Source organism: Bombus affinis, unplaced genomic scaffold (assembly GCF_024516045.1).
Source record: "Bombus affinis isolate iyBomAffi1 unplaced genomic scaffold, iyBomAffi1.2 ctg00000083.1, whole genome shotgun sequence".
NCBI lineage: Eukaryota > Metazoa > Arthropoda > Insecta > Hymenoptera > Apidae > Bombus > Bombus affinis.
The window spans coordinates 216,143-231,280 of record NW_026108831.1 but is presented as its reverse complement, the minus strand read 5'-3'; the positions used below and the strand labels follow the sequence as shown (position 1 = coordinate 231,280).

The following is a 15,138-nucleotide window of genomic DNA, read 5'->3' as shown; positions in this document are numbered from 1 at the left end:
CACCTTACCCGGGTCCTTCAGCAGTGCATATGCCAAAGGCGCGTGAAATATTATGCGTTACAACTCTGTTTTGGCCATGCACACTGACACGCATATTGCTGTGTGTGTGTTAGTTTGCGACTATTTGCATCACAGGATCCGTCAACAAACGAAGATGGAATGCAATTTGGCAAGAAGAGGAGGGAGAAGCAGCACTAACAGAGTAGCCAAATAAGAGTAATTGTTATAATTGTTATAATTGTTACAATGTCATAATGTTATAATTGTTATATTGTTATATATATGTCTTGTAAAACACATATTAGAAAGATAAAACAATTTTTTTTATATTATCATCTCTAAATATAATGAAAGTATTCCTTGTATACCTTTACGATGCTCTTTAACGCGTTAGCTAGGATGCGACACCATCATTCTTTAGTGTACTATGCTTTCGCGGATGTCTCCTACGCGTCTGTGTACTAGTTCATTCTACCGACACATTCGCTTACGGTTTGATGTAAATTATACGTATCATTTGTCACGCATCAGACTATTCTTATCCTCGAAATGTTTTATAACAATTTTAACAATTTTCAAGCAGAATATATAGAATTAAAATAGTAACACCTAGATCTATATATATATATACTCACACACACGTAAGTATATTAAATTTAAATAAATTAAATTTCTATTGTCCAATATTATAAAATGACATTTCAATAAATATATACTATTGTAATTTGAATATTACTTTTTTAAGAATTAATTAATAAAAATGATTATTAATATTAAATTAAATATTTATAATCAGTGTAGATTTAAATTTTTAAAATTAATTTGAAAAATAATAATAGCAAATATTTTACAATACAATCTAATAGTTGACCCATCAATTAAGTATATACAGTAATGTCGTAAATATATTATTTCTTTTGTAAAAAATTTAAAAATGTAGTTTAATCGAAAAATTTAAAATTTGTATAAAAATTTATTCTAAATAGTATTTATGAATTCAGTATAATTTAATTCAAATAGTTTAAAAGTAGGGTACATTAAATCTAGTTGGGAGTTTATAGATTTGACATTTTATTATGTTTAAAATTTATTAAGAGTAGAAACAGCATAGAATTAAATTATTATTGGTTTCAGTATGTGTATCGTTTCTACCGGTAAGGATAGTGTTCCTGGTGTACCGTTACGAAGCTGTTTAACGCACTAGCTACGATGCCACCCTATCTTTCCTTAGTGTACTATGCTTTCGCGGATGTCTACTACGCGTCTCTGTAGTAGTTCATTTTACCGACACATTCGCTTACCGTTTGAGGTACATTATACGTACCATTTGTCTCGCAACAGACTATTCTTATCCTCGAAATGTTTTATAACAATGTTAACAATATTCATGCAGAATATATAGAATTAAAACAGTAACTCCTAGATCTCTCTCTCTCTCTCTCTATATATATATATATATATATATATATACACATACACACATACATATATTCAATTTAAATAAATAAAATTTTTATTGTTCAATTTAATAAAACTACATTCCTATAAATATATACTATTGTAATTTCAATTTTTCTTTTTTAAGAATTAATTAATGAAAATGATTATTAATATTAAATTAAATTTTTATAATCAGTGTTGATTTCAATTTTTAAAATTAATTTGAAAAATAATAATAGCAAATATTTTACAATACAATCTAATAGTTGACCTATCAATTAAGTATATACAGTAATGTCGTAAATATATTATTTCCTTTATAAAAAATTTAAAAATGTAGTTTACCCGAAAAATTTAAAATTTATATAAAAATTAATTCTAAATAGTATTTATGAATTTAGTTTAATTTAATTCAAATAGTTTAAAAGTAGGGTGCATTAAATCTAGTTGGGAGTTAATAGATTTGATGTTTTATAATTTTTAAAATTTATCAAGAGTAGAAACAGCATAGAATTAAATTATTATTGGTTTCAGTATGTGTATCGTTTCTACCTGTAAGGAGAGTGTTCCTGGTGTGTCGTTACGAAGCTCTTTAACGCGTTAGCTACGATGCGACACTATCATTCTTTAGTGTACTATGCTTTCACGGATGTCTACTACGCGTCTCTGTAGTAGTTCATTTTACCGACACATTCGCTTACCGTTTGAGGTAAATTATACGTACCATTTGTCTCGCAACAGACTATTCTTATCCTCGAAATATTTTATAACAATGATAACAATATTCATGCATAATATATAGAATTAAAATAGTAACACCTAGATATATATATATATATATATATATACACACACACGTATATATATTCAAATTAAATAAATAAAATTTTTATTGTTCAATTTAATAAAATTACATTTCAATAAATATATACTATTGTAATTTCAATTTTTCTTTTTTAAGAATTAATTAATAAAAATGATTATTAATATTAAATTAAATTTTTATATTCAGGGTTGACTTCAATTTTTCAAATTAATTTGAAAAATAGTAATAGCAAATATTTTACACTACAATCTAATAGTTGACCTATCAATTAAGTATATACAGTAATGTCGTAAATATATTATTTCTTTTATTAAAAATTTAAAAATGTAGTTTAATCGAAAAATTTAAAATTTATATAAAAATTTATTCTAAATAGTATTTATGAATTTAGTATAATTTAATTTAAATAGTATAAAAGTAGTGTGCATTAAATCTAGTTGGGAGTTAATAGATTTGATACTTTATTATTTTTAAAATTTACTAATAGTAGAAACAGCATAGAATTAAATTATTATTGGTTTCAGTATGTGTATCGTTTCTACCTGTAAGGAGAGTTTTCCTGGTGTGTCGTTACGAAGCTCTTTAACGCGTTAGCTACGATGCGACACTATCATTCTTTAGTGTACTATGCTTTCACGGATGTCTACTACGCGTCTCTGTAGTAGTTCATTTTACCGACACATTCGCTTACCGTTTGAGGTAAATTATACGTACCATTTGTCTCGCAACAGACTATTCTTATCCTCGAAATATTTTATAACAATGTTAACAATATTCATGCAGAGTATATAGAATTAAAATAGTAACACCTAGATCTATATATATATATGTAGTATCTTAATGGGTCTTAGAGGAAAGGACAAGTAATGATGTTTTGATTTAATTAATAATATTCGAAGCAACGAAATAATTACAATGCTGTCGTACGTCTTATTTTCAGACGCGGCTTTCGACTTCCCGATCCACACCCTTCGGCTTCTACACTCTCTCGCTCTCGCTTCTCAATTCACACTCTGCACACCTTTCGCATCCGTTCTCACCGGCTTCTCAACTAATACTGACTTTAACGTCTCTTTGTCTTTTCCCGTCGTTCGAGACACGTGTCCCGAAACGCGCGTTGCCAGGGTCACGCGGGCCCTTTCCACGAAACTTAAAAAGGACCGACGACACCTTGATGTACCCGACGATGCCGCGGCTCTCGCGACATTGTCTACGATTCGGCAGATATCTTAGGCCTTTTGTCCACGATACTACATATATATATACACACACACGTATATATATTCAAATTAAATAAATAAAATTTTTATTGTTCAATTTAATAAAATTACATTTCAATAAATATATACTATTGTAATTTCAATTTTTCTTTTTTAAGAATTAATTAATGAAAATGATTATTAATATTAAATTAAATTTTTATAGTCAGTGTTGATTAAAATATTTAAAATTAATTTGAAAAATAATAATAGCAGACATTTTACAATTCAATCTAATAGTTGACCTATCAATTAAGTATATACAGTAATGTCGTAAATATATTATTTCTTTTACTAAAAATTTAAAAATGTAGTTTAATCGAAAAATTTAAAATTTATATAAAAATTTATTCTAAATAGTATTTATGAGTTTAATATAATTTAATTTAAATAGTTTAAAAGTAGGGTGCATTAAATCTAGTTGGGAGTTAATAGATTTGATATTTTATTATTTTTAAAATTTATCAAGAGTAGAAACACCATAGAATTAAATTATTATTGCTTTCAGTATGTGTATCGTTTCTACCGGTAAGGATAGTGTTCCTGGTGTACCATCACGAAGCTCTTTAACGCGTTAGCTACGATGCGACACTATCTTTCTTTAGTGTACTATGCTTTCACGGATGTCTACTACGCGTCTTTGTAGTAGTTCATTTTACCGACACATTCGCTTACCGTTTGAGGTACATTATACGTACCATTTGTCTCGCAACAGACTATTCTTATCCTCGAAATGTTTTAAAACAATGTTAACAATATTCATGCAGAATATATAGAATTAAAATAGTAACTCCTAGATCTCTCTCTCTCTCTCTATATATATATATACACACACACATATATATATTCAATTTAAATAAATAAAATTTTTATTGTTCAATTTAATAAAATTACATTTCAATAAATATATACTATTGTAATTTCAATTTTTCTTTTTTAAGAATTAATTAATAAAAATGATTATTAATATTAAATTAAATTTTTATATTCAGGGTTGACTTCAATTTTTCAAATTAATTTGAAAAATAGTAATAGCAAATATTTTACACTACAATCTAATAGTTGACCTATCAATTAAGTATATACAGTAATGTCGTAAATATATTATTTCTTTTATTAAAAATTTAAAAATGTAGTTTAATCGAAAAATTTAAAATTTATATAAAAATTTATTCTAAATAGTATTTATGAATTTAGTATAATTTAATTTAAATAGTATAAAAGTAGTGTGCATTAAATCTAGTTGGGAGTTAATAGATTTGATACTTTATTATTTTTAAAATTTATTAATAGTAGAAACAGCATAGAATTAAATTCTTATTGGTTTCAGTATGTGTATCGTTTCTACCGTTAAGGAGAGTGTTCCTGGTGTATCGTTACGAAGCTCTTTAACGCGTTAGCTACGATGCGACACTATCTTTCTTTAGTGCACTATGCTTCCACGGATGTCTATTACTCCTCTCTGTAGTCATTCATTTTACCGACACATTCGCTTACCGTTTGAGGTAAATTATACGTACCATTTGTCTCGCAACAGACTATTCTTATCCTCGAAATGTTTTATAACAATGATAACAATATTCATGCAGAATATATAGAATTAAAATAGTAACACCTAGATCTATATATATATATACTCACACATACGTAAGTATATTAAATTTAAATAAATTAAATTTCTATTGTCCAATATTATAAAATGACATTTCAATAAATATATACTATTGTAATTTGAATATTACTTTTTCAAGAATTAATTAATAAAAATGATTATTAATATTAAATTAAATTTTTATAATCAGTGTAGATTTGAATTTTTAAAATTAATTTGAAAAATAATAATAGCAAATATTTTACAATACAATCTAATAGTTGACCCATCAATTAAGTATATACAGTAATGTCGTAAATATATTATTTCTTTTGTAAAAAATTTAAAAATGTAGTTTAATCGAAAAATTTAAAATTTGTATAAAAATTTATTCTAAATAGTATTCATGAATTTAGTATAATTTAATTCAAATAGTTTAAAAGTAGGGTACATTAAATCTAGTTGGGAGTTTATAGATTTGACATTTTATTATGTTTAAAATTTATTAAGAGTAGAAACAGCATAGAATTAAATTATTATTGGTTTCAGTATGTGTATCGTTTCTACCGGTAAGGATAGTGTTCCTGGTGTACCGTTACGAAGCTGTTTAACGCACTAGCTACGATGCGACACTATCTTTCCTTAGTGTACTATGCTTTCGCGGATGTCTACTACGCGTCTCTGTAGTAGTTCATTTTACCGACACATTCGCTTACCGTTTGAGGTACATTATACGTACCATTTGTCTCGCAACAGACTATTCTTATCCTCGAAATGTTTTATAACAATGTTAACAATATTCATGCAGAATATATAGAATTAAAATAGTAACTCCTAGATCTCTCTCTCTATATATATATGTCGGATTGAAGTCAGGATTATGGAGATGGGCGTTTAATGAATTTTCATTAGAATTGGCCATTGTCGTGATACAATGGAGAGTTTATTAGCACGGGCTTATTAACAAGATTAAGCACTCGTAGCACTAGTGATAATGACCTTAGGTTCGAAACGAATCCGCGGTCACGGGATGGTAAACGTACGTTCTCGCACAGTTCAGGTCTAACTCTTTGTTAATTAGATGTGAGGTATTCACTGGTTGTAAGGTGGCACTGTCATTCGTCGATGAGATCGAACGAAAGAATGACTCTCCGTCTCGACGATGCCGTCGAGGAGAACTATAATGGGTGTGTCTACGGACATGAGATCCTCGGATTCGTCAACGAAAGCTTTCGTTCCAAAGGAGAGGGAAATTAGCGCTGTTGCTAAGTGGTCGATCTCCATATCGGCGTTTTGAAAGAGATGCTGACCGCCCTTGAGGGGAGGTTGTTGACGGGGGGCAACGCTCGTGGAGGATAGGTTTCTCCTATCTTCCCGTAGTTGCAACAAAGTCTATTTGACGGACTTCGCTTGACTAAATCTTAAGATCTATAGCGGGTCCTCACGTTAGCTAAACATACGCCACAAAGGCATGCCGACACCCGGCGATCATCTTACCCGGAGGACAAAATCTGCGTGTGGCGGGCCGCAGGATAGAAACTATTGAAGTATTTACTGCCACGTGTCGCTACGACTATTTCTTTTAAGGAGAGGTATAGAGTTACTCCGTGCCTTTGTTAGATAAAACGTTCATCCCTTTGACCGCGGCTACGTTCGGCGACTGATTGTCGCCTCGAGCCCAAGCTCATGATCATAAATCTCGAACAATCGGAGCGGCATTTGTTTAATCCAAGTTACAGAGTTGCGGTATTCCCGCGAATCCAATGAGGAGCTCCGGCGTTCTTTCATCTCCGACACGGCCATTCTGACTATCACACGTCCTCGGGTGTAGCTACAATATTGAGTTTTCTTAACGTTAGTCTCGGTACAATTAACATTGTTTACGATTTAACTTAATGTCTAAATAATCTGAGGGTCCAGTGTAACAACAAAATTTTGTTCGGAGATTTGACAACAAAAGGAATAGAAGAGAACATGAATTAGTAACGTTGTAATTAATATTGGAAGTGCTAGTTGCGTCCTGTGGGTTATCAGTCGGGTCATAACGGCGAAATGGACCAGTCTCGATTTCGTACCCCAATGGATCTCGTTTTTCTAGATCGCACGACCGCACCAAACTTCGTAACACTGTAGCTCATGGTGCGCGTGAACACATCACTTGCCCCTTAGTCGAGCTTCATAACACTATAGCTCATGGTGCGCGTGAACACATCACTTGCCCCTTTACCGAGCTTCATAACTCTACAGCTCATGGTGCGCGTGAACACATCACTTGCCCCTTTTCCGAGCTTCATAACATACTCCGTAAGGTGCTACGGTCTTTGTGCTAAGGATCTTCCGAGATCGAGGTACTCATGTCGTCGTGGTCACTGTTATTGCCGTCACTACCGACGTCCAACTCAGCGGGAACGCGACTGTCCGGCATTTTTCTTAATCTGTCGTGACTGTCTTTATACGATCGTTTACCGTCTAGCGTTTTTAGAATATATCTATCTCCTTCCAAAATCTCGGTTATTGCAAATGGACCCTTGAATTTCGGCTCTTGCTTGGTTTGGTTTCTTTCCTCGTTCTTGCGTAGTACGAAGTCGCCGAGGTTAAACCTAACCACTTTAGCTTTGTTCCTATCAAATCTTTCTTTGTCGTATTGGGCGTTACTTTCTATGTTCTGTACGGCCTGCTGCCTTACATCGGAGATATCGACTTCTTTTTCTTCAATATTGTCGGGTAGCAATAGGTCATACGGTCTCGCCGATCTACCGATTAGTAGTTGTAAAGGGCTCGAATTAGTCACGCGGTTGACGGTGCAGTTCAACGCCAGCTGCATTTCCCCAATCGCGTCTTGCCACGGCCGCCCGGTCGTCTCTACTGTCGTGAACATGTTTTTCAACGTGCCCATAACACGTTCTACTTGTCCGTTAGCCCTACTGGCACCGGTCGCTATCAAGTGAACTTTAATTCGTTTGCTTTCGCAGAACTCGCGAAATTCTTTACCCGTAAAACACCTTCCCTGGTCCGCTATTATCCGACAGGGACTCCCGAATAAAAATATAGCGGCTTTAAGCGCTTTAATGGTGTTAAGAGAATCTATCCTACGAGTATGATGCAGGTATACGAATTTAGTGAAGGCGTCGATCAACACAATGACGTACTCCTTCGAATCGCTTTTACCACTCAGCTTGCCCGTTATATCCATGTGGACCGTGTGCCAAGGTATGCTGGCCTTGGGTATGGGATGCAGTTCGGCTTGTATCTTACCTGAACTAGCCTTCGAAACTCTACAAGCATGGCAGTTCTCTACGAACCTGCGAACGTACTTCGCCATTCCTTCGAACCAGTAATACTCGTACAGTTTCTCGAGCGTCTTATCCCAACCCAAGTGCATAATTGACTGATGCACATGGTTAATAACGGACCACCTAAACCCTCTTGGAACAATAGGTAAACTGAGAGTCCTGCCTCTTCTTTGAATTTTCCGGTAGAGAGTACCGGACCGTAATTCGTAAGTATTCGCGATGTCTTCCGCGAGCTCATCATTTTGCAACTTTTCGACAATTCCCGAAATTTGGGGTTCACGACGTTGTTCGGCTAGTAGCCAGTCTTCCGAAATTTCGGCCAGATTAACCATTTTCGACTTACAAATATCGAGGCTATTGCGCGTCATGTGTACGTCGAAGCCTTGGCTTAAAATTTCGCACCCAATAATAATATCGTGTTTTAAGTAATTGTCGGCAAGGACGTGAAAAATTACCTCCAGTGTAAGACCGCTGATACATACGGCGGACAGAATTTGGGTCGTACTCTTAACGCAAGTGTTCCAAATTCCTCGCATTACTACTATCTCGGTCGTTCTCTTGCCGGAAAATTTTGAAGCTACCGATTCTTTGATTAATGAGCATTCAGCTCCGGAATCAAAACAAAACAGGAACGACTCACCCTGATGACTTAATTTACCGGTCGGGGCCTCCACCACACAGAAGTTAACCTGTCGCTCCTCTTTCGTAGCAGGGTTTCCTCTACGTAAGGTCGGGCAGTTGGGCGCGATGTGGCCCTCCTCGTTACACCTGTAGCAGGACACCTTCGAAGACGTGGCAGCCCTGTTTTCCCCTGATTTTCGATTGCGTTTCTCCGCCTCCAGTCTTGTCCTCTCGCGGCACTCAGATGCTTTATGTCCGTGTCTACCGCAGTGGTAGCACTTGTGTCGGGAGTCAGAAGGCTTATGCCGTTTAGCTTCGGGACTCGTGGAGGAGTTGCTTACTGGAGACGCCAGCCTCTTCACAGAATCGGAGAGCACTGTCATTTCGCCTGTGAGCTGGTCCTCGGTCTTAATATCGTTCGTGAGTGCTATCCGTAGGATGCGCTGGTCCTGTGAACCTATATGAAGGAGCACGGCAGCGTTGACTATCTCGTCCTTGGTACACCTTTCCCACCTCGCCATCAGGAAGGAACGTAAACGGCTGTTGTAATCTCCCAGGGTTTCACCCTCCAGTCGTGCTTGGTTTTTCATCTTCCATAGCGCCGTGGGAGCTGTCTCTTTCCCACCAAAGTGTGTAAGGTAACGGTCTTTAAACTTTGGCCAAGAGGAAATTTGAGTAGCAGGTACTTGTGTAAGCCACTGCGCTGCCGAGCTTTCTAGAGCGGCACTCAAGGCACAAAGTAGCGCACCGCCTTGCAAAGGTTTTTCTTCCATGATCACGTCAACAGTCGCACACCATGCGGCTGGGTCAGAACCCAAGCTTCCGGGGTTAAAACGCGGAAGCGGCACGATCGTAGATCTTTCACTCGGTCTTTGCTCTCGCAGCTGAGTTATCTGGCGCACGATGGCCATGAGTTGTTCCATCGTTACGTATGGCCCTGATCCCACTTCTGATGTCGGATTGAAGTCAGGATTATGGAGATGGGCGTTTAATGAATTTTCATTAGAATTGGCCATTGTCGTGATACAATGGAGAGTTTATTAGCACGGGCTTATTAACAAGATTAAGCACTCGTAGCACTAGTGATAATGACCTTCGGTTCGAAACGAATCCGCGGTCACGGGATGGTAAACGTACGTTCTCCCACAGTTCAGGTCTAACTCTTTGTTAATTAGATGTGAGGTATTCACTGGTTGTAAGGTGGCACTGTCATTCGTCGATGAGATCGTACGAAAGAATGACTCTCCGTCTCGACGATGTCGTCGAGGAAAACTATATTGGGTGGGTCTAAGGATATGAGATCCTCGGATTCGTCAAAGAAAGCTTTCGTTCCAAAGGAGAGGGAAATTAGCGCTGTTGCTAATTGGTCGATCTCCATACCGGCGTTTTGAAAGAGATGCTGGCCGCCCTTGAGGGGAGGTTGTTGACGGGGGGCAACGCTCGTGGAGGATAGGTTTCTCCTATCTTCCCGTAGTTGCAACAAAGTCTATTTGACGGACTTCGCTTGACTAAATCTTAAGATCTATAGCGGGTCCTCACGTTAGCTAAACATACGCCACAAAGGCATGCCGACACCCGGCGATCATCTTACCCGGAGGACAAAATCTGCGTGTGGCGGGCCGCAGGATAGAAACTATTGAAGTATTTACTGCCACGTGTCGCTACGACTATTTCTTTTAAGGAGAGGTATAGAGTTACTCCGTGCCTTTGTTAGATAAAACGTTCATCCCTTTGACCGCGGCTACGTTCGGCGACTGATTGTCGCCTCGAGCCCACGCTCATGATCATAAATCTCGAACAATCGGAGCGGCATTTGTTTAATCCAAGTTACAGAGTTGCGGTATTCCCGCGAATCCAAGGAGGAGCTCCGGCGTTCTTTCATCTCCGACATATATATATATACACACACATATATATATTCAATTTAAATAAATAAAATTTTTATTGTTCAATTTAATAAAATTACATTTCAATAAATATATACTATTGTAATTTCAATTTTTCTTTTTTAAGAATTAATTAATGAAAATGATTATTAATATTAAATTAAATTTTTATAGTCAGTGTTGATTAAAATTTTTAAAATTAATTTGAAAAATAATAATAGCAGATATTTTACAATACAATCTAATAGTTGACCTATCAATTAAGTATATACAGTAATGTCGTAAATATATTATTTCTTTTACTAAAAATTTAAAAATGTAGTTTAATCGAAAAATTTAAAATTTATATAAAAATTTATTCTAAATAGTATTTATGAATTTAATATAATTTAATTTAAATAGTTTAAAAGTAGGGTGCATTAAATCTAGTTGGGAGTTAATAGATTTGATATTTTATTATTTTTAAAATTTATTAATGGTAGAAACAGCATAGAATTAAATTATTATTGGTTTCAGTATGTGTATCGTTTCTACCGGTAAGGATAGTGTTCCTGGTGTACCATCACGAAGCTCTTTAACGCGTTAGCTACTATGCGACACTATCTTTCTTTAGTGTACTATGCTTTCACGGATGTCTACTACGCGTCTTTGTAGTAGTTCATTTTACCGACACATTCGCTTACCGTTTGAGGTACATTATACGTACCATTTGTCTCGCAACAGACTATTCTTATCCTCGAAAGGTTTTATAACAATGTTAACAATTTTCAAGCAGAATATATAGAATTAAAATAGTAATACCTAGATCTATATATATACACACACACACTCACGTACATGCGTTAAATTTAAATAAATTAAATCTTTATTTTTCAATTTAATAAAATTACATTTAAATAAATATATACCATTGTAATTTACATTTTTACTTTTTTGAGAAATAATTAATACAAATGATAATAATAATTAATATTAATTTAAATTTTTAAAATTAATTTGAAAAATACTAATATTAAATATTTTATAATAGAATTTAATAGTTGCTCTATCAATTAAATATTTATATTAATGTCGTATATATATTATTTCTCTTACAAAAAATTTAAAAAATTAATTCAATCGAGAAGTTTAAAAATTGTATAAAAATTTATTCTAAATAGTATTTATTACTTTAGAATAATTTAATTTAAATACTTTAAAAGTAGGGAGCATTAAATCTAGTTTGGGGTTAATAGATTTGATATTTTTCTATTTTTTAAATTTATTAAAAGTGGAATCAGTATAGAATTCAATTATTACTGGTTTCAGTATGTGTAAACGTACATTATACGAGTAAACCGAAATTAGAATTTTTACAGATTGAGAGATTAATGAACAATAATATACTTAGTATCTTTTTGAAAGATTTTATACTAGACTATAATATATATTATATATATATTTATATATATATACATATAAAACAGATGAAATATATACATACAATAGATTATCAGATGCTTCTTTTAACATGTCGATCCGTACCCTTGAATTTCTTTAGAATCATTAACCTCAAAATGTAGTTCGGAAATAGAAAACGAAGAGCAATTTGAAAAACACTATCGCGCAATGAGTTTGAAATTTGCGTCGTCTATGTGCCGTACTCTGCTTTAAAATATATCACACTCAATTGGATTATTCATTATTAAATTCAATTATTAAAGTTAAAGTATATGCATCATATCCTTAAGAAAAATAATAATTTAATTATCAAAAACTTCGTTCCAATGTGCTTGAGTGGAGAACAGTATTATCCATCACACATTGCAGTGTTGTATCTTTTACGCGTAATTCGCGTCAAACTCTGCCGTACAGACAAACAGCCGCGCACAAAATTCAACCGTACCTAAGAGGTTAATGTAGTAAACAACAAGTCCTCTTGCGTTTGTAGTACATCGACTCGTCGCTGGGCGGCCTATAAGAGATTAGTTTTCTCACTAATGTTCGCAAATGTAGAATGTATATACGGGAAACAAATCACACCTTACCCGGGGCCTTCAGCAGTGCATATGCCAAAGGCGTGTGTAATATTATGCGTTACAACTCTGTTTTGGCAGCGCACACTGACACGCATATTGCTGTGTGTGTGTTAGTTTGCGACTATTTGCATCACAGGATCCGTCAACAAACGAAGATGGAATGCAATTTGGCAAGAAGAGGAGGGAGAAGCAGCACTAACAGAGTAGCCAAACAAGTGTAATTGTTATAATTGTTATAATTGTTATAATGTCATAATGTTATAATTGTTATATTGTTATATATATATTGTTGAAAATAACAACGTGAGTTCTCGCTCGCCATCTATATGCTGACGGCTAGTTACAAAAGAAGTAACTAGAAGTTGTTCCTAGACACGGTCGATAGACCTGATCGATAGTTTTAGGACCCCTCTTGTCTTTTTTTCTTTCATTCGTTTGCGACCCTTCTAAGTGTGTGCAATAAAGGTTTTTCTGCTTCGAGAAGTGTGGATTTATTATCTATATAACATAATAATAACTAACGCAATCCTACCTCTAAAACATAAAATAACAACAGGTTATGGGCCCAGGTTCGATAATTAGTAATTATTTTTATTGGAAATATTTTAAATAGTGAGAATATTAGGGAGCGCAGAAGATAACCTAAAAAAAAAGGGGGGGAGCACGTGGTCGATGATTCAGTGTTGAATATCGTAAAGACGCCTTATCAAAAAAAAAAAAAAAAAAATTTGCTTGAGTTATAATACAATAATTAGAAGAACATAAAATGTCGAGCGGAATGAGTTCTAATATTGAAAAACTAAACAGAGAAAATTACGACACGTGGAAAATGCAAATGAAAGCAATACTCGTTAAGGATGACTTATGGGAATATGTGGATGGTACAATAAGTAAACCCCAAGCAGCGGATGAAGCCTCTCTATGGAATAAAAGGGATGGTAAAGCCCAAGCTGATATTATTCTTGCCGTGAGCTCGAGTGAGCTATGTCACGTGAAGCATTGCAAAACTTCACACGAAATATGGAATAAATTAAAGGAGGTTTACGAATCCAAAGGACCCGCAAGGAAGGCCACGCTCCTGAAACAATTATTGTTCGCGAGAATATCCGGTAATGAAAATATGTCCGATCATTTAAACAATTTTTTCAGCCACGTGGATAAGCTATAGGAAATGGACATTGAAATCGCTGATGATCTGCTGTCAATCCTATTGTTATACAGCGTCCCGAACACGTATGAAAACTTTAGATGTGCGATCGAATCGCGGGATCAATTGCCTACTCCAGATGTACTCAGGACAAAGCTATTAGAAGAAGCTAATTCCCGTCGCAATTCGAATGCTGCGAGCGATCACCAGGAAGCCCTACAAGTGGAAGATTCAAACAAATACAAAAGGTATGACAAAAATAAAAATTTCTTAAATAAGAATGGACTTACTAAAGCTAATAAGGCAAAACACATTGAATGTTTTTATTGTCACAAACGTGGACATAAGGCGAGTCAATGTTTGAAGAAGAAAAATGATGATCATAAAGCTCAACTAGCCCAAGTCCCTGAAATACCCAACACTGAACAATGCCTACATATTTCCAACATTCAGGACGAAGATAATCAGGGTAATAGTATTATTACTGATATCTCGTTGAATACAAATATGGAATTACCGAAGGAATGGTGCATTGACAGTGGTGCGACGTCACACATGTGCTGTGATGCTGTGACATAAACTGTTTTGAATCCATAGAGCCAATCAAAAATCAAAGGGTAAGATTAGCGAATGACAAATTAGCACAAATCAAAGGTAAAGGTACTGCAATACTATTTAGTTACAAAAAAAATAAACTTAAAAAATTCCGATTGGAAAATGCATTGTACGTACCAGAATTAAAGGCAAATTTGATCTCGGTATCAAAAGTTACAGCGAAAGGAAAAAGAATCATGTTCACAAATACGACGGCCACAATACTTGGGGAGAAGGATGAGATCATTACCACCGCAAGTCGCAAAAGGGATTTGTATATTGTAGATACAAGACCTGAATATGTTGGTATGGTGTGTGAAAACAAAAATACACTTATGGACTGGCACTACAAATATGGACACTTGAACGAATCTGACCTGTGGAAATTGATAAATAAGAATATGGTAAACGGTCTACCTGACATAAGACGGAGTAAAATGAATGCTTGCGAAGTATGTCTGAA

At 34.6% G+C, this 15,138-nt stretch overlaps 2 long non-coding RNA genes across 2 annotated transcripts in view; both read left to right on the top strand.

The window, feature by feature from the left end:
* Positions 1 to 6,848, top strand: part of LOC126927368 (uncharacterized) — a 42,925-nt gene extending 36,077 nt beyond the window's left edge. Inside the window, exon 2 of the long non-coding RNA XR_007715420.1 lies at positions 6,442 to 6,848. This is a non-coding gene — a long non-coding RNA (uncharacterized LOC126927368). The remainder of the gene's footprint in view (positions 1 to 6,441) is intronic.
* The window catches only part of LOC126927369 (uncharacterized), a 115,368-nt gene extending 101,951 nt beyond the window's left edge, over positions 1 to 13,417 (top strand). Inside the window, exon 2 of the long non-coding RNA XR_007715421.1 lies at positions 13,243 to 13,417. This is a non-coding gene — a long non-coding RNA (uncharacterized LOC126927369). The remainder of the gene's footprint in view (positions 1 to 13,242) is intronic.
* Positions 13,418 to 15,138: the final 1,721 nt, after the last annotated feature.